The sequence below is a fragment of the Sinocyclocheilus grahami genome, unplaced genomic scaffold, assembly GCF_001515645.1.
Source record: "Sinocyclocheilus grahami isolate Dianchi unplaced genomic scaffold, SAMN03320097.WGS_v1.1 scaffold66.1, whole genome shotgun sequence".
In the NCBI taxonomy this organism is placed as follows: Eukaryota; Metazoa; Chordata; class Actinopteri; order Cypriniformes; family Cyprinidae; genus Sinocyclocheilus; species Sinocyclocheilus grahami.
In genome coordinates, this window is record NW_015505245.1 from 67,134 (window position 1) to 94,989 (window position 27,856).

The following is a 27,856-nucleotide window of genomic DNA, read 5'->3' on the forward strand; positions in this document are numbered from 1 at the left end:
TATATATATATATATATATATATATATATATATATATATATATATATATATATATATATATAACATGTGTTATTGATTAAACGGTAGTACTTTGTTAAAAACTATAATTATAAGAGACACTAAATTGATGGACATAGCCGATAACAAAAATAAGAGAATCTAATTATGAGTTTACTTACTAGCCTACTTTACTTTTTTCTGAAATCTTAACCCACATTTTAGCAATATTTTACTCTAAATGTGTGGCTTTAAAAAGTTATGTTTTAAAAACATAACTTTTTGTATTAATTTATACTTTTTTAATGTTTTTACACTAACTGAACAAACTCATTGTGTACTTCTGTTTAGACAGTCGAGTCATGATTTTATTTTCAACATTTTTATTCTGGACAATTTTATTCTGGCAGTTTTATCAACGCACATGGTTGATCAAACCATGGTTTAATACATTTCAATAAAACCTCTTCAGTCAGGATGTTAAACTTAATTTAACTTCCTGTTATTAACAAAATAACAACAATAATTACTGTAATAACAACAATAATTACTGTTTTTGCATTATTGCAAGGGGTAGTTTTAGGGTTGGGGTAGGTGTAGACGTTAATAAAACACAATCTAATAAGTAGACAATTTTATTTAGTGTTAGTTTCTGGCTGCTGCTGTATCCCTTCAAGCCACAACCACTGTTTGTAACTGTTTTGAAAGAAACCGTTCGAAAGATCCGGTTGGCGGAAATCCAACCCTGTAACAGGTTAGCATTCGTCTTTTCTTCACCACTTCTGCATTCTTCTCACTAACCAGGTTATCAGATACAGGCGAGAGATTTGGAAAAAACTCTTTCTGTTTGACTACTCCTTGTGTAGAGTACAGATATATACAAATTCTTCCAGGCACCTCGGCTTGTGACAGGTAGGCAAGAGTCAAATATGCATATTGCTTTTAACGCAAGCAAAACATCTGGACATAACATTTGGCCTATATGTCATTCTTGGTATCGGTTAAAAATTTGGCTTAATTTTTTTGGGAAAAAAGGTACATGTTTTTAGCATTCTAACAAAATAGTGATGTTTAACGAAGAATACATATTGATCAAGCTCAGGGAATAATAATTATGGGTAGATTGTTCAGACAATCTTTTTTTTTGAGGGGGGGGGGGGGGGGGATACTTTTTAGATTTAAAAAAAATGTGACTATATTTTATGAAAAAAGTTTTAGAGACAATTCAATTTCAACAATGGCTGTGAAAGTATTCCACCCTGTTAGTAACAAATACATAGTTATCACAAAATGTTAATAATGTAAATGTTAAACAATAATGAGTTTCTTGGATAGTATATGTCCCTTATACCATAATAGTATTTTTTTTATTATTGAAACAATAACAAAACAATTATTGATGAAAAGAATATGGGTGAGTCTCAGTCAGCTCCCTTGTTCAGTAGTCAGGGCACTGATCAGGGAGTCAGCCATTTTAAGGGCTGTCTCAATCGCGAAATCCTTCCAGTGCACTTGAACGTTCGCTCCCTGAAAAATCCCACAATGCACTGCAAAAACTAGGGAGCATAGGCGCTCACTATGCTCCATTACCGGAAATAACGTCATATTTCTGAAGCGGGAAACATAAACCACACGAGTCAACGCGATAAATATAATTTCAACATAAACACACATTGCTAAACAGGTAATGAACACATCTAATTATCATTTATAATTAATACTTGGCTGAAATGTTGTAATAACATGTTACAGAACAATGTGTTTAAAGAGAATAAAAAATAATATAAAAATTAGATTGGTCCTGCCTGGTTTTTATTAATTCCAGTGATGACGTTCTACTATATTGTCCGTTGACGTTGTACGCAATCATGTCACTGGAATTTGAGTGATCACTGTCCCAACGTGCAGTGAGACAGGGAACTTACCAGTGGCCGAATTCGTGTACACTTTAACGAGCTCGGGAGCTAGGGAGCTGATTGAGACCTATGTCTTGATTATTAACCCTTTCAGTGTTGAATTTAAAATATTCTAGTGGTCCCCCCAGAGTGAGTTTTTTTTAAGGCGACCGTTATTTTAGAACATTTCCCCTTACTGTTTCCATGGTGACGCGTGTCATGCATGTCACAATAACACTTTATGACAGATGGATCTCTTTTATTTAGTTTTTCCTCTTTTATTTAAAATATTCACAAACTTGCATACCATGTCATGAACAATCTGATATTCCAGTTAACAAATATGTGAATATGAATATGTTTTGTCGTTTAAAAACCTTTCTAAATGATCTTGAACGTGATCTGTAATGTGAGATGGGCGCCGCCATGTTTGTTCGCGCTGCAGTTCAGAGAGTCCTGTCAGTCAGATTTACAGCACGTCAATTAATCAATTTCTCCCGAAATACAAGTAATAAGTGGCCGGTTAACTGGGTGAAGAAGAGGGTGAACTTTATAGTTACTTACACTATGTGTATCTGATATGAATAAAACACATCGGCAAATTAAATTTGAATGGATTGTTATTGTTGCTTCCATAGACATATGTGTGTATTTTACAAACTCTAAATGTATTGTTTTACTAGTACTTATGTGTATTTAAATGTCTGAAACCTAAAATAAGCATTATGTGGTTAAATACACTGCATAGTTGTGATAATATGACAACCGCAGTGCACTTTTCTCTCTGGCTCAGCGCCAGCTAAAGCCCAGAAGCACAGTTTGAATTTGGCAGTTATGTGATGTCACCGAACATTCTAAATCCCATATGTGGGACCATACTCTCAGGGGCATGGAAATAAAAATCCCATATGTGGGACCATACTGCTCAAAAGGTAAATAACATCTCGTTACGTATGTAACCCTCGTTCCCTGAAGGAGGGAATGAAGGCGTCACGTCGGTGACCGACGAATTGGGGATCTCGCTAGAGAGATTAATCTACTTTGGGTGTAAACTAAATGAGCCAACGCACATTGGTATGTGAAGATTGCATCCTGCTGCTGCTGATTGCAGCGTGAGTATAAATAAATTATAAATAGGAGAGTATAAATAGGAAGCAGGTCCAGGCCACTTGAAACAGGAATGTTGCGGAAGCCCCATCCTTCCTGAAGGAGGTTTCAGAAGCACTTACACATATGGACAACCATTTAGGTGCATATGGAAGATTTAGAGGTGGTTTTATCAAAGCAAGGGCTGGGTCTGCCTCCTTTGGGGGCAGCACTAGCAGGTTCACTACCTGGTACCTTAAGGGAGTAGTGGGAACCTTGGGCACATAGGGCCTCAGGATTACCTGGGGCAACCAGGGCCTCAGGATGACCTGGGAGTTAGCTGGCCCAAACCCTAGGCACGATTCGTCAACCAAAAATGCGTGCAGGTCCCCTGCCTTCTTGATGGAGTCCAATGCAACCAGGAGCAGAGTTTTCATTGAAAGAAACTTTAGCTCAACTGACTGCATGGGCTCAAATGGGCCCTGCTGTAGTGCTCTGAGCACTAGAGTCAGGTCTCAAGAGGATATAGAGGGAGACCGAGGAGGATTCAACCTTCTCACCACCCTTAGGAACCTGATGACCAGCTTGTGCTTCCCTACCGACTTCCCTTCCACAGGGTGGTGGTTAGCAGCAATCGCAGCAACATAGACTTTAAGGGTGGAGGGAGACAGCCTTCACTCCAACACTTGCTGCAAAAAGGAAAGCACGACTCTGATCAGGCATCTCCAGTGGTCTACTCTGCGAGAAGAACACCACTCGATTAACAGGTTCCACTTCAATGCGTAAGTGTGTCTCGTAAACTTTGCTCGCGCCGAAGTAATGGTGTCTACTACCTCTTGGGGTAGGTCACCTAGAATCTCCACGTCCTGTCCAGGGACCAGACATGGAGTTTCCAGAGGTCTGGATGCGGGTGCCCCGCCTCTGAGTCAGTAGATCCTTTCTCAGAAGAATTTGCCAGAGAGGGGCTGTCACAAGGAGCATCAGTTCTCGGAATCAGGTCCGGTTGGGCCAATAGGGTGCAATGAGCAAGACCTGTGTCTGTGCGAGATGGCTCACTGGGGGAAACGCATACTTGTGAAGGTCAGCTGTCCCTTACGAAAATTAACCATGATTTTATTATAGTAAAATAGTAACCATGGATTTTTGCCGTATTGACTACCATTTTTAGAACCACAGTTTTACTACAAATTCCATGGTTAAATTATGGTTAGTGTTGCAAAGCCATGGTTAATTTGTGGTTACCATGGTTTAACTATAGTAACCATGTTTTTTTGTTTTATTTGTAGTAAAACCATGGTTAATTTTCGTAAGGGGTGTGCCAGTGCATCCATGTTGAGTGTTACCTCGGTCAGGGAGTAGAACAACTCTAGGTCTACCTGAGTGGCTCCAAAACGTCTCCAAATCAGCTGGACCATCTGGGAATCGAGTCTCCATTCTCCTGGGGGCGCAGCTCATGACAGCTTGTCAGCCATATGGTTGAGCAGATCCGGAAGGTGAATGGCACGAAGTGACCTCAGAAACTTCCGACTCCAGAGGAGGAGGTTGCGGGCGAGTTGTGACATTTGATGGGAGCGCTGACAAACTTGTCGGTTGATGTATGCAATGGTCGCATACGGACCAGCACGTGCTTGCCTCGTAAGCACCCTTTGAGAGGGTTCAAAGCAAGGCGCACCGTTAACAACTCTAGGCAACTGATATGCCACTGCAGTTGGGGTCCCATCCACACCCCCGACACTGCTTGCCCGTTGTACGTGGCACCCAAGCCTGTGGTGGAGGCATCTGTGTAAACCTGGAGACCTGTTCCAGGGGCACTCCTGCCCGGAGAAACGCAAGGTCTGACCATGGGGTGAAGGTTCGGCAGCAGGCCGGTGTAAATTGGACAACGCCCACCTCGGGACTCGGCCATGAAGCCAGTGCTGAAGTGGTCTCATATGAAGCAGCCCCAGAAGTGGACCTGCCACTGCTATATGCCCCAGGAGCCTCTGAAATTGTTTCAGTGGGGCCGCTGTCCTGCCCTTGAACGAATTCAAGCAGTTCAACACCGACCGCGCACGTTCCTCTGTGAGGCGTGCTGTCAGAGATCCTCTGCATCGGGGAGAGTTTGCTCTTTTCCCAGTTGACCCAAAGACCCAACTGGCTGAAGTGCCTGTCCCTGAAGAGCACCAAGTCCTTGTGCTCGCACGACTGATCCTGAGACTGTGCTAGTATAAGCCAATCGTCGAAATACCTATAAAGGTATATAAGGATGCAAACACCTTGCTCTCTGAGGGGATCAAGAGCCCCCTCCGCAACTTTCGTGAAGACACGGGGGGAAAGGGACAGCCCGAAGGGCAGGACCTTGTACTGATATGCACGTCCTTCGAACGCAAACTGCAGAAATGGTCTGTGGCGCAAAAGGATTGACACATGAAAGTATGCATCCTTCAGGTCAATCGCTGCAACCGATCTCAGGGACGGATGTACCTGAAGATGCATTTCTGCATCAACATCTTGAATGGTAACCAGTGAAGGGCCCGGTTCAAGACACGCAGGTACAAGATCGGCCATAACCCACTGCCTTTCTTGGGTACAATGAAGTAGGGGCTGTAAAACCCGTCTTCATATCGGCTGGAGGGACCGGCTCTATTGCATCCTTCGCCAGTAGGACTGCGATCTCCACACTTAAGACATGAGCATTGGCTGTCGTAACTGTTGTGAAGTGGATGCCCCTGAACATGGGAGGACGCCGGGCGAACTGAATTGCATAGCCGAGTCTGATTCTCCGCAGGCTAGCCAGGCACCCAGACACCGTACAAGGGGGACCAGCAGGGCCATCGACGTACCCGCAGTGGGGCAGTGAGGTCGAATGCAGGGACCCGGCTCAGGCGGCTCATCGGCGGACCGAAGAGGGGTCTGAGTGTGCAGTGCAATGCTTACCTATTTCCAAGAGTAGGGCCTTTGATGATGCTCTCAAACCACCCGCTGCTGCCTGCTGGCAAGAGAGGAGAATGAGTGTGGTCTGGTGTTGGTCCATCTGTGACTCTCCGTGCCATATTGGGACCCAGAGACATAGAAAACTGCTCTTTTGTTGAGATTTTTGGGAACAAAAGATTCTTCACCCGGCCCTCCTCTGGGGGAGGGAGAGGTGCGTTCACCATCTCCCAAAGAGCAGTTCCCTCGGTCTCTGGGCCACCCATCCCGAGGCCTCTTGCTCTTCCGGGTACCACCAGGTTTGACAGGGGCCTGGACGGGCGGGCGGCCTGCCTACTCCCGGCTCCACGGCGCTGCTTGGCTGGAGTTTTCTGCAGATGTGGCGTGGGGGCGTATGCAGGGGGCCGCCCTCGGCGACGAGCAGACTGGGGCGCTGCAGCCGGCGGACAGGTGGAGGCAGCAGCTGCCCGCCGGGGCAGTACATGTCAGATTGCCCCAGTTTGCTCCTGTGCAGCTGAGAACTGCTGGGTAATGTTCTCAATTGCAGCGCCGAAGAGGCAGGTCTGGGACAGAGGGGCCTTGAGGAACCGATGTCCACACATGTCCACATGTCCCACATGTCCACCAGACACAGCCAGAGGGTATGCTCCTGGACCACAAGTGTGGACATCACATGACCCAGAGCACTCGTGGTGACCTTTGTCATTCGGAACGTGAGGTTAGTTGCGGTTGGGAGCTCTTTCAGAACGTGACCACCCTCGTGCAGGTCCCTCAGTGCTTTAGCCTGATGAACCTGCAGTAACGCCTTAGCATGTAAGGCAGAGGCAGCTTCTCCACAGGCCACATAAGCATTGCCGGACAGATCAGACGAGTACCTACAGGCCTGGGAGGGGAGGCACTGCCAGGCGGAGGCAGTATTAGGACACAACTGCATCGCAACAGACCGCTCCACTGTGGGGACCCCCGTATACCCCCTAGCTGCACCACCATCGAGGGTGGTGAGGGAGGAGGAGCTAGCAGAAAGGATTCAGTCAGTAAAAGTTGCCGTCCACGACCTGGTAAGTTCCTCATGCACCTCGGGGAAGAAAGGCAGCAGGGTGGGGTGCTGAGAACCAGCGCGTACTGCTGGTACGCTCCTTGTAGAGGGCCCTGCACGTTCCTTTGGCAGCTGAACTGGTTGCAGAGCGCAAGAGGAGCGATGGTCCCTCGAGGGTTGGTCCCCTGGAAGGTTTGCCACCACTGTTACCCTCAGACCGCCCGTGCTACTGCCTGAAGTAGCCCTTACCTGACTGCCGCCAGGATGAAAACTGGATAGAGGCAGAGGCAACGGAGCTCCGCCCCTTTCGAGGTAATGAAGCCTGGCCCGCAGCTCCGAGATACTTTTCTGTGTCCATTTTTGCCAACCGGATGGTAAATAATACAAAAATTCTGCTCAAAAATATATATATGCTGTTAACGCTCCTCACCTCACAAAATAAGACACAAGTATATCAAAAAATTTTACGTTGCTGTCAACTTTACTTACTTTATTTAAAATGACTTGTCTTACAGGGTGGAACGGAGCATAACACTAGTGTTAACAGGTTCTAACAGTGGATGAGCTTTCCATCATTGTCCTGCATGGTTTGCCATCTGTAATGTGCAGAACTGCACCTATATAATATTATTTCAAAACAATACAAAAAATTATATATATTTCCAGATTTCCTTTGGGGGAGGGTCACAAAAAATAGCTATGTGGTTCCTTATCACAATCAATCATGATGACACTCTCCTATAGCAGGACATTGTACAAATAATTTTTGCAATAGAAAATCTTCAGAATTTAAAAGAATAACTTTAGAAAAATAGACATATTTTTTATATGACAAATAGACAAGATTGTGTTATTGATTGTGAACTCATAAACACTTAATGTTTATTGAATTATGCTGCATTAGCATATTTACGATAATTCAGATAGCACGTGAATGCAGCATTAAAGGGTCATATGATGTTGCTAAATAGAACATTATTTTGTGTATTTGGTGTAATGAAATGTGTTTATGCAGTTTAAGGTTAAAAAAACACATTATTTTCCACATACTGTACATTATTGTTTCTCCTCTATGCCCTGCCTTTCTGAAAAGTGTCGATTTGTACAAAGCTCATCGGTCTGAAAAGTGAGGTGTGCTCTGATTGGCCAGCTATCCAGTGCATTGTGATTAGCCAAATACCTCAAGCGTGTGACGGAAATGTTACGGCCCTTACCATATTGTGATGCCTTGTCCCGGCCGGAGCGACGAGACAAAAACATTAAAACCCATTATAAACTAGGCATTTGTCTGGACCACTCAGACACACAATATATATTTTGTTAGCTAGATTTAACAAATACTCTGTAACACCCCAGGAAGCCGAACAGGCCCCTGGTTCCATGGCAACCCTGACACCCGATACATTTACGACCTCCTGGAATTTACGTGAAGAAAATCACTTCCTTGCCCATAAGGAAAATCCACAAGGGAAGGACTTTTCTTTGCTAATTAATTAATAGGAAAACCTTTCTTTGAATGAACACACATGATCCTTCAGGTCATTGGGTATATTATTGTCATCGTGTATTTTGTCTTTGAAATTGTATACTGTTATGCAGGCTTATAACTGAAACACACTCCTGTCAGCTTACATATATATAACCCTACCATGTGTAGTATCTATGAATTCGTATTCGGATGATCTAATTGAGAGTGTATATTGTATGTTTACACCTACGCAACATATTAGTGTTCTAAGAGTCTTTAGTCATTTTTATCCAAGTTTCATATGCAAATTACCATGCTTTCAAACAAAGGGCCATAAAAATGCCCCAGTATCTCAGAACTCCCACTTGAGATTCCGGACTTCCTCATTGGCCAAGCCCATCTTGAGAGGCGTGAATCTTTGCAGGCTTTAAAGGCCGCACTTCATGTGACCCGCCCAGTCGGTGGTTTGTTGAATTTCTGAGAAGATGTGAGAAAAACGCACTCCACGACATCCTAAGTTTTGTACCAGGCTTTTGGCCTCGACCTTTCAATTTCACCAAGATCCTCTGACTCAAACTGGTTATTTTCCCTCAACCAACTTCAGCAAAGATCTTGGGCCTTAAGATTGCATCAGGAATCTCTTTCAGACAGATGAGACTCGCAAGTATCAAACTTAGTCTTATTAATTAGGTATAATTTGCACCTTTTTACAAAGGTGTGTTTGAACGAAGAATCTGACGTTTCCCTCAGGCGTAGATCTGCTGAATATGCAAATGTTTCAATAACTTCATGTTCTTATTTTTGCTTCTCTTTAAAGGGTTAAGCTTTAACCCTTTCCTATACAAACTGTGTGTGTGTGTGTGTGTGTGTCTGTGTATGTTACACCAGTATATGTGTTTATGTAGTATGTTAGACTAGTTTAAGTGTTTATGTAGTTAATAAAACCTTACTTGTATCACACTTGACGTGGTTCGTTGTTTGCTTATAACTGGAGTCACTTAATCATGCAGATTTATGCTACAAGCTTTTGTAGAATTGTACAGTAAGAAAGTTATTTCCCTTAACCAGGAAATTAACGTTCTTAGAATTGACAAGACAGTTGACCCTGAGAGGTCAGCTAAATATCTACAGCGGATCTAAATATTCATAATTAATTATAACTAGTTATGATTAATTATTCATATTTCCTCATGAGCTGATTCGTTACACAAGGGATATTTTTGGCGAAAGGGTTTAACCTTGAAATTATATGACACCAAACAATGATTTTCTATAAATGAAACGTGAATTTATTTGGCTATTCTAGATTACATCAAAACTAAGCTAAAACACACATACACACACACACACACACAAACATACAGTTTCTTTAAAAATGAGAGTTGACAGAGTTGCATGAAGTTTCAAGTTCTAACTCGTTTTACGAGTGATTTAAATTCACCTTAGAGAATTTACCAAGCAGAGAATGTTAGCTTATGTTTACTGCTTAAATTAGCTCGTTCACCAGTTCAGCAGAGATAAGATTTGTTCGTTACTTGCGTTCTGCTGGTTGACAGCTGAAAAGCTGAGTCGTTCCTCGTGGCTACTGGATGGCTGCTGGAGGGAAATTCCTTCGCTGATTGGCTTTTGCAGTGACGTCGGAATGACGTTTGAGTGAGTCCTTTTGGGAAAGCCCCCGTTGGGTTGGTTGGTTGCCGGGTTACGAAAGAGGCTTCAGCAGTCCTGCTAAAAGCCTGAGTTTGCAAGACTTTGCGTTCTGCAGAGTTATGAAGCTTCAACTGAAGTGTTTGAGTTCTTAGATGGTCTCGCTTGTGCGATGTTACGGCGTGGGGGCGCTTTGTCGTGCTCACCAAGGTGAAAGCCAAAGTTCTTTAGAGTGAGAGAGCGAGCCTGCGAGCAAGAGACGCGATCTTCCAATTGGACGCTGTTGCAGGGCTTAGCCACGCCCTGTGTGGTTCTTTTTCTTCATGCACAAGTCACATGCTCCGTGGGGCGTATTTCTGGAAGTTTTAAATACCTTCTGATAAAAGTATTATCACCAGAGAATGATACATAATATAAAAGTTTCACTAACAACAATGTTCGGCGAATAAGACAAGCTTTCACCCGATATTAAACTTCACATCTCTTACACACATATTAAATGCTTTGTCTGCTAAAAAGAGTTATAAGGCAAATATTAAAAATATCATAGATTCCAATAAACACATCACACATTTATATATACGGCATGACACATGCAGTGGATACAATTTCACTACTTTTTAAACGATTTGTCTTTTAAAATCGTCATGCAAGGTTCTGCTTCTTTTGTTGTAACATAAGGACGCAGGTCCGTTGGGGTTTCAGACAGGGCAGGAAGTAGGTGGTCACAAGACATGTGACAGTCATGCATAGATATCCCGTGCTTGCCGGCCCGAGGGCGTGATTAACATAGCCGCTTCCTGTGCATACATATAATAGTTATTTTCATTGGATCACGAGGCCTCACACGGTATCTTCAGTCCTCATACAAAAGATCTCTGTGGCCTCTCTTGATTAAATTAATCCGAACCTCATGATGGTGATTCAGTGGTGGATCAGTGTCCTGTTCATCAAATCCCCACACAGATATCGTCTTTTGGAAGGCCAAACAAAGTAGTTTTGCTTTCACAATGAAACACACAGCGCATTCACAACATGGAGGCGGCGGCAACAACATTACTACAGCGAGAATAAAAGTTACGCCTTCTTTCTTTGTGTGAACATTTGGGCGGCGTTATGCAAATCTTCCCACATAGTGACGTAGACACGGAGCGTGTTAGACCAAGCCGTTTTAGGTAGGCGTGGTTGACTCTTAAATTTTATAAAGAATATCTCTTCGGATTTGAGACTTTAGTCTTTGCAAATTTACAGATCTTCTTTATGCACCAAGAGCTTGTAACACTCCAAAGAGAAAGGGAAAATTGAAATCGCATCATATGACCCCTTTAAAACACTTCAACAGAAGCATAAATGTGATTATTAATGGGATAGTTTACCCAAAAAAGAAAATTACCCCATGATATACTCACCCTCAAGCCATTCTAGGTTTATATGACTTTCTTCTTTCAGACAAATACAATCAGAGATATACTTTAAAAATGTCCCGGCTCTTCCAAGCTTTATTATGGCAGTGAATGGCTGTTGATATTCTATAGTCCAATAAAAGTCCAACAAACTGTGTCCATTCGCCACAGGCCATGCGTCCAAGGCCTTCTGAATCGAATCTATGCTTTTTTTAAAGAAAAATATTCATATTTAAAACTTTATAAACCTTAATTTCTAGCTTCCGCTAACTTTCACACGCTCCGGTGAGAATATGACATTTTTCTTTACAAAAATATAGATATTATTCTTACACAAACACATCGATTCACTTCAGAAGGCTTTTATTGCCCCCCTGGAGCCATGAGGAGCCCTTTTTACGATGGACAGGTGCACTTTATTGAACTGAAAAATCTCAGCCTTTCACTGCCATTATAAAGCTTGGAAGAGCCAGGACATTTTTAAATATAACTCTGATTGTATTTGTCTGAAAGTAGAAAGTCACATACACATAGGATGGCTTGAGGGTGAGTAAATCATTGGGTAATTTTATTTTTTGGGGTAAACTATCCCTTTAAAACAGTCCAACAGAAGTACAAAAACACTACAAAAGAAGGACAAAAACAACTGCCTACTGTAAATGTTTTCATTAGATTTGAGTTACATTAAACATGAATGACCTTAACTGAATCTCTAGGAACATCAGGAACACCGAGTTATAATAAGTAATATGATTATGAAATGAACAAGAATGCATGCAGTAACCCGAATGGGGACCAGCAGGGTAAACTCACCTGCCAATTTTAGCCACTGTTTTCATTACATACTACTTTAAGAGTTATATTAAACATGAATTACCATGGCAAAATCCCCGGGACATTAGAAACGCCGGGTTATTAAAGTAACAAGCTTATAATTGTAGGTTTATCAATCCTAGCTTCACCATTCACTCGACCTGTGAGTTTTCTCCGCATTCCTCATTATGGACCTGTAGCACAATGACCAGACAATGATTTCACCTGTACCCTTATCTTTATTAAAAACTGAGAGGGGGAGATGTTTAATACAAGTGATAATACAATTATAAAAATTTAAAAAACGAACAGTCTGCATTTAAAATTGAGAAAGACAAGCTTCTAAAATGAGCATGTCGCTAACTAGCTTCGCCGCTAGATGCCGAAATAACACATTAGCTTAAACTATTTGTGCATATAACTCTATATATTTAGTTTGAATCCATTGTTTCGCTTGCGTATTGGAGCAGGGAATGGGCATTAACGATACGATGGGCATCGCTGATTCTTACTTGAAGATCTCGGAGACATCTAGAAAATACTGACATTTTGGGCGACAGGAATGAAAACCGGAAACTGATAACCCGACTTCTGGCGACAGCGGAAGTTCGTCGCTACGTTTGTGCACAGAGTCTATTACAGGCACTTTTTATGCACAAAAACTTAATACTTACACATTTATATTATTATTTTTTTCTTTCCCTGTCGTCTGCCTACTGCCTAATGTTTGTGACATTTTTTGTAAAACAAAACAATTTTTCACATTAAGCCATATATAATCTTTTACTTTATATGTTGTCCCATTTTAGCTGAATGCTACTGTCCCAATTTATCTAACGTGTTCAGGTAAATTGGTACAGTAACACAACTTAATATATATGTTTAAATAGAACAAAGAAAATTGCACATCATGGCATAAAATTGAATAATCACATGAACGCATGTAATACACATTTATATTGTAGATTGAATTACTGTTTGTATTAGAAATTATACCTTAACAATTTTAACTCTTTCCCCGCCAGCGTTTTTGAAAAACGTTGCCAGTACTATTATCAAAGCAAATATGTTAGATCACTTCCATCAGCACTCCCAAAGCTTGCAGTTCTTTACCACTTCCTGGATTGACATTTCACTTGGTAACATTAGGCAGCTTTCATTTAGATGCGGTTAGTGTTGATGATCGCATAATTTTTTATATGCATATACGTACATATGAGATTGCTCATTTCTGCGTCTTCCTCGTCTGTGTTTTTGATTGCACATTCTAGACTCATTCAGGAGATGCGTAATAGCACATTATATTATAATTTCCACCCTGTTAGTTTTTACTTTTTTCACACAGGATTATAGACCTAACAGGGTGGAAAATGTTGAGCTAAGTTAGCTGTAGCTCTTTGAGTGATCAACATTTAGCTCTCTAACCTTCTAAAAATAAACATAACTTTTATAAAATATATGTTTTTACATAAAAAAAAAGGTAGGAGTGAGAGTTGACGCTTACTTCAGTTTGCACAGTTGAATTCCAGTGGGAAAAATAAACGATATCACTTCCTGAAAATGGTCTCAATGGAATTGTATTGTATTTTGAAAGGCAAGAAAAAACATACTAACAATGTGGAAAACTACTTTAGAGACACGGTAAATGAAGAAAATTATTAAAAATAATAATAATAACGTCTCGGTTACGTATGTAACCCTCGTTCCCTGAAGGAGGGAACGGAGACGTCACGTCGGAGGACCGACGAAATTGGGATCTCGCTTAGAGGGACCAATCTACTATTAGATGCAGTTTAGCCTACTCTATAACATAATTGAAAAATATTTAGTTTTTTTTATAATTTCATGGGTTATATTTCTTGTGGAAGTTGATTAATTTGCACTGAGGACATGATCAAATTGAATGCATATATCAATAAAAAGGTGTGTAAAATACAAAATAGTATCTTTAATGTCTATTATTTCAATTTAAATGATAACAAATACCTAAATATATTATTTAAGCCATTTCTTATAAATACGTGACTCACTTTAGAGAAAATATGAGTATCAAGTGCAAGAGTACAAGTGTAAGACATTGCTTTATAATAATGTATTTAAAACAGAACTGTTTATGTTGCATTGTATTAATCCACATGCTGTTGGAAAATCAATAAAATGATTTCATGTTGCACTGTAGATCGCACTATAGAGTCAGTGGCCAAATGGACCCGTTAGACTTGAAAACGAATGAAGAGTTGCTGTTTTTCTTCCACCGGAAAAAGACGGAGATTTTGTGCATAGAAGAACTCACTCAGCTGCCACGATCTGGTGCCAGAGAAACTTTTTGAGGTAGAAGCGTGCCCACCTTTATACCCACTCTCTTATTCACCCACCCTGTAAATTTTATTTACACCTTGTAACCCATCCTGTAAATGTTATTACATATATAGGCTTATTAAAGTATTACATAAATATTATTACAATTTAAAAAGTATATTTTTAAAAATGCTATTTATTTCTGTAATGGTAAAGCTGAATTTTTTTAGCATCATTAATACAGTCTTCAGTAGGGCTGGGTAAAAATGATCGATTTCTCGATTTTAATCGATTCTCATTTTTATAAAACAATATGTATTCTTAAATCTTAGGAATCTTTTCAGTTAATGAACGGAACATTGTAGTGCACCTCCCATCCAATAAATCACATACTTTGCATTACTTTTTATATTAAACAAAGTCTCAAATTATGTCTATTTTATTACAATAAATGCTGTTTTGGCACGATTTAATGTGGAGTGTCAGATCGCTACAGAGAATGGCAGCAAAAAGCGCACGTGAACTGGTCATTTTTTATGCTTTAATACCAGTTTTAGCACGAAATAAACATGAATAAACATTCGAAGGTATGTTAAAAGAAAGAGTACAACTTACCGAAATCTGTATCCTGTCTCGTGTAATTGCTCAATCAGTGTTTCAACCGCGCAAAGACATAATAGCTCGCAAACAATATGTCACACAACGTCACATTTACCTCAGAAAAATACATAGGCCTATTCGGTGACCATAAACTCAGTCAGCTAGAAACTCTAGAGAGGAGCATTTTGCTAAATATATGCACCATATAACAATAAGTTTTACTGTTCTTCAGTGTTTAATTTATGTTTGAATACATCTGTCAAGTTTGTTTGACAGCCACCATTTAAATGTTTATATTTCAAAAAAACTAATTGGAGTAATAATTATGTAATTGTAATTTTGTTATTATAAAAACGTTACTGAGTGTAATTTAAGCGTTTGTTTACAAATCAGTTTATTTTAACCTTCAATATTATAGTAATGTAGTACCAACTGACTCTCATGTATATTTTACAGAATTAAGTTGAGAGATTTTTTTTCCTTAAGAAAATTTGGCATGTACTATACCTTATATATGTCCAAAATAATTGATATCGAGTCTAATCGGAAATAGAAGCAAATCAAAACGAAAGCTTGTGAATCAGAATCGAAGCGAATCGTAAAATTGTGTCAAAACCCAGCCCTATAGTCTTCAGTGTTACATGATCCTTCAGAAATAATTTTAATATGCTGATTTTCTTCTCAAGAAACATTTGTTTTTATTATCAATGTTGAAAACAGTTGTGCTGCTTAATATTTTTGTGGAAACAGTGATACCAATTTTTTTTCAGGTTTTTGGATCAATAGAAAGTAAAAAAAAAAGACAGCATTTATTTGAAACAGATTTTTTGTAACTATAAATAACAGTGATAATGTCTTTCAAAAAAATCTTACTGATCTTACAATCATGGTATTACCATCAGATACCATCACTTTACCATGGTACCTCCACTATATAAGTGTCTCAGTATAAGTAAGTACAGTGGGTCAAAAAAGTATTTAGTCAGCCACCAATTGTGCAAGTCTCTCTCATCTTTTTAAGTGGGAGAACTTGCACAATTGGTGGCTGACTAAATACTTTTTTCCCCACTGTATATGTGTGTCAGTTAATTTCTTTTGCATATTTAGGCCTAATACATCTGATCATAGTTGCATCTTCCTTTATGTCTTTCTCTCTGTTTTTGTCTGGAGAATGTGAAAAAGACGCGTTCTCGTAAGCAGAAGGAGAAGGGCTTCTATGAGGTTCTGGACTGGGTGGAGAAAAATAGACCTCAGGAAATACAACAGTTCTGGCACTGTGTTTAAAGATCATATCCTGCAGCAGTACCCAGAGCTAAGCAAGCTCAGAAGCAGTCTGCTGGATGGTCAGTATTTTTGATTATTATCAGCTTTATGTTTTGTTATCTAGAGGTTCACACTGTTTTTCTAAGCTATGATTGAGCAAGAATGGATTCATATATTTGTACTTTTTCTTTGTCCTAGGCACTTTCAAACTCTATGAGAAACCTCCGGATGTTGAGATACAGACAGAGGAGGAGGAGGGTGAAGGAAAGGCAGAAAAAGGGAAGGAGAAGAGCTACAAAGGAAAGAGAAGTAAAGATAACAAAAGTAGTGAGAATAGTGATGATCCTGGTCCTTCCTCTGCTTCCACACCCAAGCGGAGGAAACCAGCCAAAAACCCCTCATTCTGTGAGTCCCTGAACTACAGCAGTTCTCTTCAGGATTATAGTTAAATAAAACTGTCTGAATGCAGTCATGTGTTTTATTCCTCGAGACTCAAAAACAAGCTCTGGTTTGGTGGAGGAAAGTGATTCTAAAGATTTCCAGGAGCAGGGAGGGAGAGGAGGAGGAACAGAGTTTAGAGGGAGAGCTGAGGAAGAGGAGGAAGAAGAAGAAGACATGGCAGATCTGTCTGTTTTCCAGGCTTCCTCTTTACCAGTCACCTGTGTTTCACTTACTGGGACTCTGTACAAATACAGGTTTGCGTCAGGTACGTTAGTGCACTGATTTTTGTACAGAACTCAGTTTGTTTTGTCTGTGTCAAAGGTTTGAGTGGGAAGTGTTTATGTTTATTGTTGTGTTGCAGGGAGTCGTGGGAAGTGTATACGTACTGAGGACAGATGGTTCACTCCGGAGGAATTTGTAAAGCAGGAACGTATTCTCACTGATGGACACTGGAAGAAAGATATACTGTGCCATGGAAAAACGCTCAACTTTTTACTCAAGGTAGCAAATGGGAGAGAGCAAATAAAAAGCATGATTTATTTATTTATTTATTTAATGATTGATTGTCATTTTTAGAAAGACATCCTGCGCATCCATTCGCTTCAGTGTGAATGTGTAAAATGCAGTACTCAAGAGGAAGACGTGGTGAGAAACATCTCTACCTGACATATTTAATCATAATCAGTCATCATTAAAATAATTTGATATTAACTTAAATTCTTTACAGTCTTTTAAATGTGTACATTAATCTGTACATGATCACTTTCATAGACTAAAGATGTGAAGAGGGAGAGCTGAGGAAGAGGAGGAAGAAGAAGAAGACATGGCAGATCTGTCTGTTTTCCAGGCTTCCTCTTTACCAGTCACCTGTGTTTCACTTACTGGGACTCTGTACAAATACAGGTTTGCGTCAGGTACGTTAGTGCACTGATTTTTGTACAGAACTCAGTTTGTTTTGTCTGTGTCAAAGGTTTGAGTGGGAAGTGTTTATGTTTATTGTTGTGTTGCAGGGAGTCGTGGGAAGTGTATACGTACTGAGGACAGATGGTTCACTCCGGAGGAATTTGTAAAGCAGGAACGTATTCTCACTGATGGACACTGGAAGAAAGATATACTGTGCAATGGAAAAACGCTCAACTTTTTACTCCAGGTAACAAATGGGAGGGATAGAATATAAAAATTACGATTATTCATTTATTTATTTACTTGTTTTATTGTTTGTTTGTAATATCTAGAAAGAAATCCTGCACGTCCATTCCGTTCTGTGTGAATGTGTAAAATGCAGTATTCAGGAGGAAATCGTGGTGAGAAACACCTCTACCTGACATATTTAATCATAAGCAGTCATCATAAAAATAATTTATGATATTAACTTAAAGGGGTCATAGGACGCTACATGCACTTTTACAAGTTGTTTGAACTGAAATGTGCTGGCAGTGTGTGTACACAACCACCCTATAATGATAAAAATCCACCCAGTGTTTTTTTTTTAATCGTGTCAAATGTTTTCCCCTTTCTCAAATCGAGCCGATCTCAGATGCCTGTCTGTGTGACATCACAAAAACAGGCCCCTCCCACGATAGTTTGATTGACAGTAGCGTTGACTGGACTGGTGTCTTACCTTAGACCCGCCCTGAGTCAGCTGTCATCAGTCCGCCATTGTTTCACCGCCGGAGCAGATGTAGACAAGAATGACTCCTAAGCGATTGAGGTGTTCTGTTGTTGGATGTAATAATGAACATAGCAGTCGTCATTTACTCCCGACATCTGAGCCGCTGAACTCGCAGTGGATTACATTTGTTTCTGAAGGGAATGCGCCCCTGATCTACATAAATGCATCTATGTTTGCGTGAATCATTCATGATCCACACTGTAAAAAAAATTCTGTAGTTTTTACAAAATAATTTTGCCAGCTGTGGTTGCCAGAATAATTGTGTAAAAAATACAGAAAAACTGTAAACACATTTACAGCCAAAACCTGTAAATTTTACAGTATAAAACTGTAATTTACAAACAAGAAAATTTTTATGTAAACCAGTAAATTCAACAATGCACACTGATATTAAAATCTGTTTTGTACCTTTAACATGCTGACAACCACCATAATAATGCAGGTGGTAAAAGAGAAAGCCACACGAAGAATCAAAGCTCATCACAAGTAGCTTCGCCACAAGCAGAAGTATATACTAATATATAGAAGGTGCACAGAGTCATTCATGCAAACACAAAACACCATCATGGTAACACACATGATACTTAAATAATGCATTAAACTTTCATTAAACAACAGAAGATGTAACATAAAGCCCAAATATACATAACTAATAACAAAAACTATTTAAAAAACATGATTATTTAAACAAAATACTTTCAGATGTGGAGTGTCGTGCAGGGAATTCTGGGAATATCAGCTTACAGTTTTGGACTGTAAATTATACATTGATTTGTTATTTTTACTTTTAAAAACTGTAAAATTAACAGCATTTTACTGTAAAATTACATGAAATGTCTGGTTAGATATTTTACAGTTTTTCCCTGTATATAGCACGGGAACTTACTGTTAACCTATTAACAGTTTTTTCCCATAGTGTTTTTACAATATTTTACAGTTAAAATTACACTTATTTTTTACAGTGCAGCCTCATCTACAGAAGAAGTGAGTATAATGTTTTGTAATGAATGAATCGCCTTTCCTAATAATGTGCTAATTAGCAAGTTTCACGATGAATGCAGCTAAAGTAAACAGTCTCTCTGAGAGCAGCTGGGAAGAGAAGGGCGGTGTCAGCAGAGCTCATTAACATTTAAAGGAAAATGCTACAAAAACGGCTTGATCTGAAAAGAGCTGTTTTTGACTGGGTAAAAAAAGGTGTTTTTTACACTACCATTGAGAAATTTTAACCAAACTATGTTATAGACTTTTCATTAAAACCCTAAAAAATCATATCAATTTGTGGAAAATGGGCATCCTGACCCCTTTAAAGTCTTAATCTTTTAAATGTGTACATTAATGTGTATGTAACGATGAGCGGTGACAGTGGAGTTGGAGATCCAAATGCTGCTTTATTAAAAGAACGTAGTCAACCAAGCAGGGTAAATCACCAGCAAACAACAACATCCAAGGCGAGACAAAAGAGTAATCCAAAAACAGGCAAGGGTCAGGGCAGGCGGCAAATGATCAAAAGGAACAAGATCACAGTTCAAAGTCGAAACCACAGGAAACTAAGGAACAAGGGAATCCGCTCAGAAATGAAAGCTACAGCAAAACAAGACTTCACAATCAAAGAGTGAGTAAACCAGACTTTTATAGTATGAGACTAATTAGGTGATGAGATACAGGTGAATGTGATCAGTGAAGAGTCCGGGTAAAGGATTATGGGGAATGTAGCCTGTGAGAGTATGACACCAGTCTAGGATGGGGTGCCCTCTGGTGACCATCAAGGGAACTTCCAGCAGGTGATCATAACAGTGTAAATTATCATAAAAATAATTTTCATAAAATAAAGTCGTGAAAATTACTAAACATTTTATATAACATTTATTTTTTATGTTTATTTTTATATTGTCTTTTTTCTTTTCTTTTTTTTTTACATTTTCTACTTAAAGAAAACTAAGCCTATTTAGCCTAATTATTATTTTTTGCATTGTGACATTCGTTTCATGACAGTTAACAAAATTTTTGGCAATTTCATTGCCATATGCACAAAAACAACTCCTTTTCATTATTTTAATGTGAAAAAAACAACAACAGAATTTATAATCATACTCAGTTGGCATTCATGTAAGTATTAATAGATCATCAGGGCAAACTGTATATACAAACATTAGCCAATCCAAATTAAAAATACCATAAATACCCAAATACTACTCAACTATAGCGTAAAAATATTTTTTAAATGTGTTATCATGTGACACGAAAAATCTCGGATCTCTGGAACTCCAGACCCTTTTTTAAACTTTTAGACTAGGCTTTCTATAAAGTTTTTTTTACAAACTTTTACCTCAACTAGTTTATTTATATGATCGCCAAAATTCTGCCATCATTTACGCTCAAGTTGTTCCAATCCTGTATAAATGTCTTTGTTCTGCCAAACACAAAGGAAGGTATTTTCATACGGATTATTTTATCAGAGAATATTTGTTTTCAACATGACTTACTTCATTTAATAATAGACACTACAAGCTTTCTTTATATATATTTTCTCATGTCATTTTCGTTCATTTTAATGACTAATTTCAGGAAGATATTCATGGAGACTGAGAATGCAGAAAGTGCACCCTATTTGTTTTCTATATTTTACAAAAAAAAAAGAAGACGTTTTGTTGATATCGGGAGTGTATACAAATAATAGTTATGTAATTTTTCAGTTAATATTAAATTAATGAAAGAACTATGAGTTTCTCATTGTAGTGTATTTTTTTAGGTTTGATAACTTGAAAAGTAAAGTAAACTTCAAAGCAACTTGAAAGCAGGAGCGGCGTTTCCGTATGGCAGAGTATGGCAGTCGCCATACGCTAGCCCAGTCAGGTGTGCCGTGGAAAATTATCCAAACTTCATATCTCTATTATATTTCGTTATTTTAAATCAGTTCTTTTGGTCTTACGTATGTCTGGTTGTACAGATATTTAACCAATGAAAAGCATTCAAAAGAGATAACAACCTTGTAACACCATTGGATCCTCAAACTTTCAGCGAAACCTCGTAACTTCACCCCGCCTCCATTCAGAATGAGTACGCACAGCCTGGAGAGTGGAGACAGATATCAGCGATATCAGCTCGTTCGCAATACAAGGGTAAATAAAATAAAACTGACGTTTGAAAAAGTAGTGTTTTCTTTACTCAAACATTATGTCTGTAAAGGCTATTGTTTTTGTGTGTGTTTGAAGAGCAGAGATTAAGCGTAGCATTTGCAGTGTAGTTGTAGCCAGTTAGACTTGTGTACGTTTTAAATATTGTGTGCTGTGCACATAGCGCTTCATCGTTTATATCATGAGATTTTTGTCAAGTGTATTAAACAAGAAAAAATAAGTGCTTGTATAGCTACAAACCTTTAAGTTGATGAAAGCGTATGTTATAATGCAATGTACTTGCTACCTCAGAGCTGTTCTAATGACAGACAAAACACAAATCTCTGTCTTTCACTGTTCAAAAACCTTGTTTTAACTCCATTTGAGCTTGATTTTCATAAAATGTTAAATCCAAGTGTCTGATGAAGCCACAATACCAACTCTGATGACACAGTGTTTAATTATTGAAAAAAAAAAACCTTTTCCCTTTCTATCTTTCCCCCCTATATTTCCATGCTTAGTGGTGTGCCGTGGGATTTTTTTATTTATCAAAATGTATTCTCCTTACCTGCGATTTACACCACTGCCATACCCTATGGTTTTGTGAAACACTGTCACTGCTTGAAAGTAAAGTAATTAGTCATCTGATTTTTTTTAAATTCAGTAATCAGTAATGTAATCAAATTACAATTTTAAAGAAGTACAGTAATTAGTAATTTGTAGTGGATTACTTTTTTTGAGTAACTTACCCAACACTGAGAATGGACTTCACAAATCTAACGCTAGGCGAACAAGCACATAGCTAGCCAAGTTAGCTTACCTGAATCTGACAACCTTTTCAGCACTCGGTGTGACTTCTTTACTGGAACATCGTAGCTGAGCCGTTTCTCGGGGTAAGGGTGTTCGTCACTCGGCATCCCGTCCATGAAATGGTATGAACACACATAAGGGCGCTTGGGTGGGCTCTTCAAATTTAGCGCCTTCAGCCATTGCCTCAGGTGCTCCTCATCTTTAGGTGGTGGGTGTAAATTGTAAAGTGCACCACAACACTCCGACGGCTTCACACTGTGTTTGTAACATCGTTGGTGCAATTGTTCTCTCCTCCTAATCCAATTGTTATGGCAGCCCCTAACTGAGCATATAATACTTGACATATTTGCGTTCTGTTATCATCTACTGTTACAGTTATAGGATTACGGCTAGCAACTAGCTTAGGTCTCTTTCAGCCAGATGTAAGATGACAAAACGACCGCAATGGCGTCACTATTGTCGTCATTGAAAATAAGAGGCTTGTGCCAAAAAACCTCTCGCGACGGCGATGCGGCTGTGTCGGATTGCGCAGTTACTAGGCTTAGGCTTGTTTGAGATGTCTGCACAGAACCGATAGAAAAGTGTCCAAGTTACGTCCGACTTGCTCTGATGTCATGCCAAAAAACTCTCGCGACGGCATATTTATTATCCATTTTTACTATAATACAAACATGTATTTTAGATTTTTATAGAAATATTACAACAATCACATATCTCACACAGAGATCTCACTGTCATAGTGTTTGGGAATATTCATGCATAATTTAAATACATAATCACATGAAATCAGATTAAAAAATAAAACATTTTAGAAGAGAAGGCAACATCACGGTTGTTTGAACCAATGAGTATTAAGCTGTGTGGTCAGCCAGTCGTTTCCCATCATGCTTTTGGTCAGTGCAGTCGGTGGAGAGCAACTGTGCTCGACTTCGCAATCCTTCACAGCTGCCTCGCCGTAGCGAGAGTTTTTTGGCACACGTCAGCATGACATCAGAGCAAGTCGGACGTAACTCGGACACTTTTATAACCGGCATGCATCTCACGGTGATCACCGGTGATCGGTTCTGCACAGATTTTGCTAATCTCAAACAAGGCTATTATGACTTTCTTCTTTCAGATGAACACAATCTGAGTTATATTAAATTGTCCTGGCTCTTTCAAGCTCTATAATGGCATGGGCAGGTGTTTTTGTTTAACAGTCCAAAAGTAGTCAAATAAAGCGCATGCATCCATATAAAAAAACACATCGCATGGCTCCAGGGGGTGAACAAAGGCCTCCAGTAGAGAATCGATGCGTTTTTGTAAAAAAAAAAAATATATATCCATATGTAAAACGATATAAACAGTTTTGTGTAACTTCCGCTAATGCCTAGTTCACACTACAGGATTTTAAGCCTGATTTAAGTTAACAAGCTCACCGACAGGTCGGGCTGTGATCGGAGGAAAATCAGTGGGTGATCTGCGCTCTGCAATCTTTATGTGTGAACTACACAACGACGCATCAAAGAGGCTCACTGATGCGTCACCAACACCTCGCCGACAGCAAACAAATATCTAGCATGCCAAATATCTGGACCGGTCGGCCGACTTGACATCACGTGGTGTCAGGTGTCGTGACGAGCTACAGCCAATGAGAGAACAGACTTCACAAATCTAACGCTAGGCGAACAAGCACATAGCTAGCCAAGTTAGCTTACCTGAATCTGACAACCTTTTCAGCACTCGGTGTGACTTCTTTACTGGAACATCGTAGCTGAGCCGTTTCTCGGGGTAAGGGTGTTCGTCACTCGGCATCCCGTCCATGAAATGGTATGAACACACATAAGGGCGCTTGGGTGGGCTCTTCAAATTTAGCGCCTTCAGCCATTGCCTCAGGTGCTCCTCATCTTTAGGTGGTGGGTGTAAATTGTAAAGTGCACCACAACACTCCGACGGCTTCACACTGTGTTTGTAACATCGTTGGTGCAATTGTTCTCTCCTCCTAATCCAATTGTTATGGCAGCCCCTAACTGAGCATATAATACTTGACATATTTGCGTTCTGTTATCATCTACTGTTACAGTTATAGGATTACGGCTAGCAACTAGCTTAGGTCTCTTTCAGCCAGATGTAAGATGACAAAACGAACGCAATGGCGTCACTATTGTCGTCATTGAAAATAAGAGGCTTGTGCCAAAAAAACTCTCGCGACGGCGATGCGGCTGTGTCGGATTGCGCAGTTACTAGGCTTAGGCTTGTTTGAGATGTCTGCACAGAACCGATAGAAAAGTGTCCAAGTTACGTCCGACTTGCTCTGATGTCATGCCAAAAAACTCTCGCGACGGCATATTTATTATCCATTTTTACTATAATACAAACATGTATTTTAGATTTTTATAGAAATATTACAACAATCACATATCTCACACAGAGATCTCACTGTCATAGTGTTTGGGAATATTCATGCATAATTTAAATACATAATCACATGAAATCAGATTAAAAAATAAAACATTTTAGAAGAGAAGGCAACATCACGGTTGTTTGAACCAATGAGTATTAAGCTGTGTGGTCAGCCAGTCGTTTCCCATCATGCTTTTGGTCAGTGCAGTCGGTGGAGAGCAACTGTGCTCGACTTCGCAATCCTTCACAGCTGCCTCGCCGTAGCGAGAGTTTTTTGGCACACGTCAGCATGACATCAGAGCAAGTCGGACGTAACTCGGACACTTTTATAACCGGCATGCATCTCACGGTGATCACCGGTGATCGGTTCTGCACAGATTTTGCTAATCTCAAACAAGGCTATTATGACTTTCTTCTTTCAGATGAACACAATCTGAGTTATATTAAATTGTCCTGGCTCTTTCAAGCTCTATAATGGCATGGGCAGGTGTTTTTGTTTAACAGTCCAAAAGTAGTCAAATAAAGCGCATGCATCCATATAAAAAAACACATCGCATGGCTCCAGGGGGTGAACAAAGGCCTCCAGTAGAGAATCGATGCGTTTTTGTAAAAAAAAAAAATATATATCCATATGTAAAACGATATAAACAGTTTTGTGTAACTTCCGCTAATGCCTAGTTCACACTACAGGATTTTAAGCCTGATTTAAGTTAACAAGCTCACCGACAGGTCGGGCTGTGATCGGAGGAAAATCAGTGGGTGATCTGCGCTCTGCAATCTTTATGTGTGAACTACACAACGACGCATCAAAGAGGCTCACTGATGCGTCACCAACACCTCGCCGACAGCAAACAAATATCTAGCATGCCAAATATCTGGACCGGTCGGCCGACTTGACATCACGTGGTGTCAGGTGTCGTGACGAGCTACAGCCAATGAGAGAACAAGACATGTGTTGAGGTCACCGGAAGAAAAACAACAGCAGCAACATGGCTTAAAGAAAAGTTTGGACAATAAATGGAGCAAAATGTTTCATCGAGCAAACAGCTTGCAGTGCTAATTTCTTCCCGACATCCATTTTCAAATAAACAACTCCTGTTTCACGTTGTTTCGCGTCGTTCCCGTTCCAATTCTCGCGTGTGTTTTCGTGACAAAACGTGGTTTGTAGAGTCGTTGGGTGACAGAGTTGTTGTCAGCTCGTGTAGTGTGTGACCCCCTGTTGTGGATCATTTACATAGTGTCACGTAGTGTGAACAGCACAATGACTGTTGAATGAAAACAAGTCTGCTCTTGGCTTATATCGAAATCCTCCAACATATTTCTTTATAAATCCTCGTTTTGTGCTTCTAATTAGTTTTGTTTGTTCTCTCTCTCTTTGTTCTCTGTTTGCGCTTCCACGTTCGTCACAACTCACCGGCACTTACGCTACGCATACGTCCTACATCATCAGCCGGAACGGCTTCCGCCTACGACAGTTAGTGGAAGAGAGAAAAAGGTGTTTATATCATTTTAAATATGGATATTTGTCTTAGAAAAATGCATCGATTTGCTACAGGAGGCCTTTATACACGGAACCGTGTGAGGAATGTTTTATTATGGATGTGCACACTTTATTTGCCTTCTTTTGGACTGTTGAACAAAAACACCCGACCATGCCATTATAGAGCCTGAAAGAGCCAGGACAATTTTTTATATATCTCAGAATGGATTCATCTGAAAAAAGAAAGTATACACCTAGGATGCCTCGAGGGTGAGTAAAACATGGACTCATTTTCATTTTTGGGTTTAAACCCTTTAAAATAATAGTTCAGAGGGAGAGTTCACCCAAAAATTCTGTCATCATTTACTCAAGCTCCACTTGTTCTAAACCTGTATGGATGAGTTTGTTTCTTCTGTTCCATTTATGGTTATGAAAAATGTTTTCACTTTTGCAGTAAAATGCAACTTAGACATGTTGTGGTTAGATTCCTATGTATCAAAACTAGATTGTAAAATAGAAAGGCAAAATGCATTTGAGCTCATTTCTGTGATAATGATAAAATGTTATGTTGTGTCATGTCGTCCTCTGACTAGATGGCCCAGAACAATGATGACGAGTGTTATGTGTGTTACTCTGAGGGAGATCTTGTGTGTTGTGACGAGTGTCCACGAGCTTTTCATTCACACTGTCACCTACCAACTGCAGATGGAGACTCACCTGGGTGAGACAGACAAACATATAAAAAACTATTAAATCAGCAAGTATGTATGTTGGACCTTCATTCTGTATATGTGTGTGTTTGCTTGTAGGGAATGGATTTGTACCTTGTGCGTGTTAAGAAACAGTCAACAATGGCATGACTCCAGTAACATGTCTGAACAAGAAGCTTTCAATGTCCCAGTGTCTCAATACAGATTGGTAAACACACACACACACACACACACAATTCTGTCATTAATTACTCACCCTCGTGTCGTTCCAAACCCGTAAGGCCTTGGTTCATCTTCGGAACACAAATGAAGATATTTTTGATGGAATCTGAGAGCTCTCTGACCCTCCCATAAACAGCAATGTAATTACCACGATCAAGGTCCATAAACGTAGCAAGGAGATCGGTAAAATAATCCATGTGACATCAGGGGTTCAACTGTAATTTTACGAAGCTACAAGATTACTTTTTGTACACAAAGAAAACAAAAATAACGACTTTATTCAACAAGTCGTCTCCTCCGCGTCACCCTAGCGCTATTTTGCAGAGTATCCTCTGACTGTAAACAGTGTATGCTGTTCTGTGTCAGCTGTGCCACGCAGATAATTTGTGTTCCGAAGATAAACGGAGGTCTTACGGGTTTAGAACGACATGAGAGTGAGTAATTAATGACAGAATTTTTGGGTGAAATGAAACGTGCATTACCCTCGTTCCCTGATGGAGGGAATGGAGACGTTATGTTGTGACGACATTAGGGGGAGATTTACTTGGGATCAATCATCTCTGACTTTAAGAGAAAACGCCAATGAATTTTGGCTAGTGGATTTTGCATACCT

At 39.7% G+C, this 27,856-nt stretch overlaps 1 pseudogene; it reads left to right on the forward strand.

Annotated features, from left to right (window-relative positions):
• LOC107585066 (nuclear body protein SP140-like protein) overlaps positions 1 to 27,856 on the forward strand; it is a 41,534-nt pseudogene that overhangs the window by 6,609 nt on the left and 7,069 nt on the right.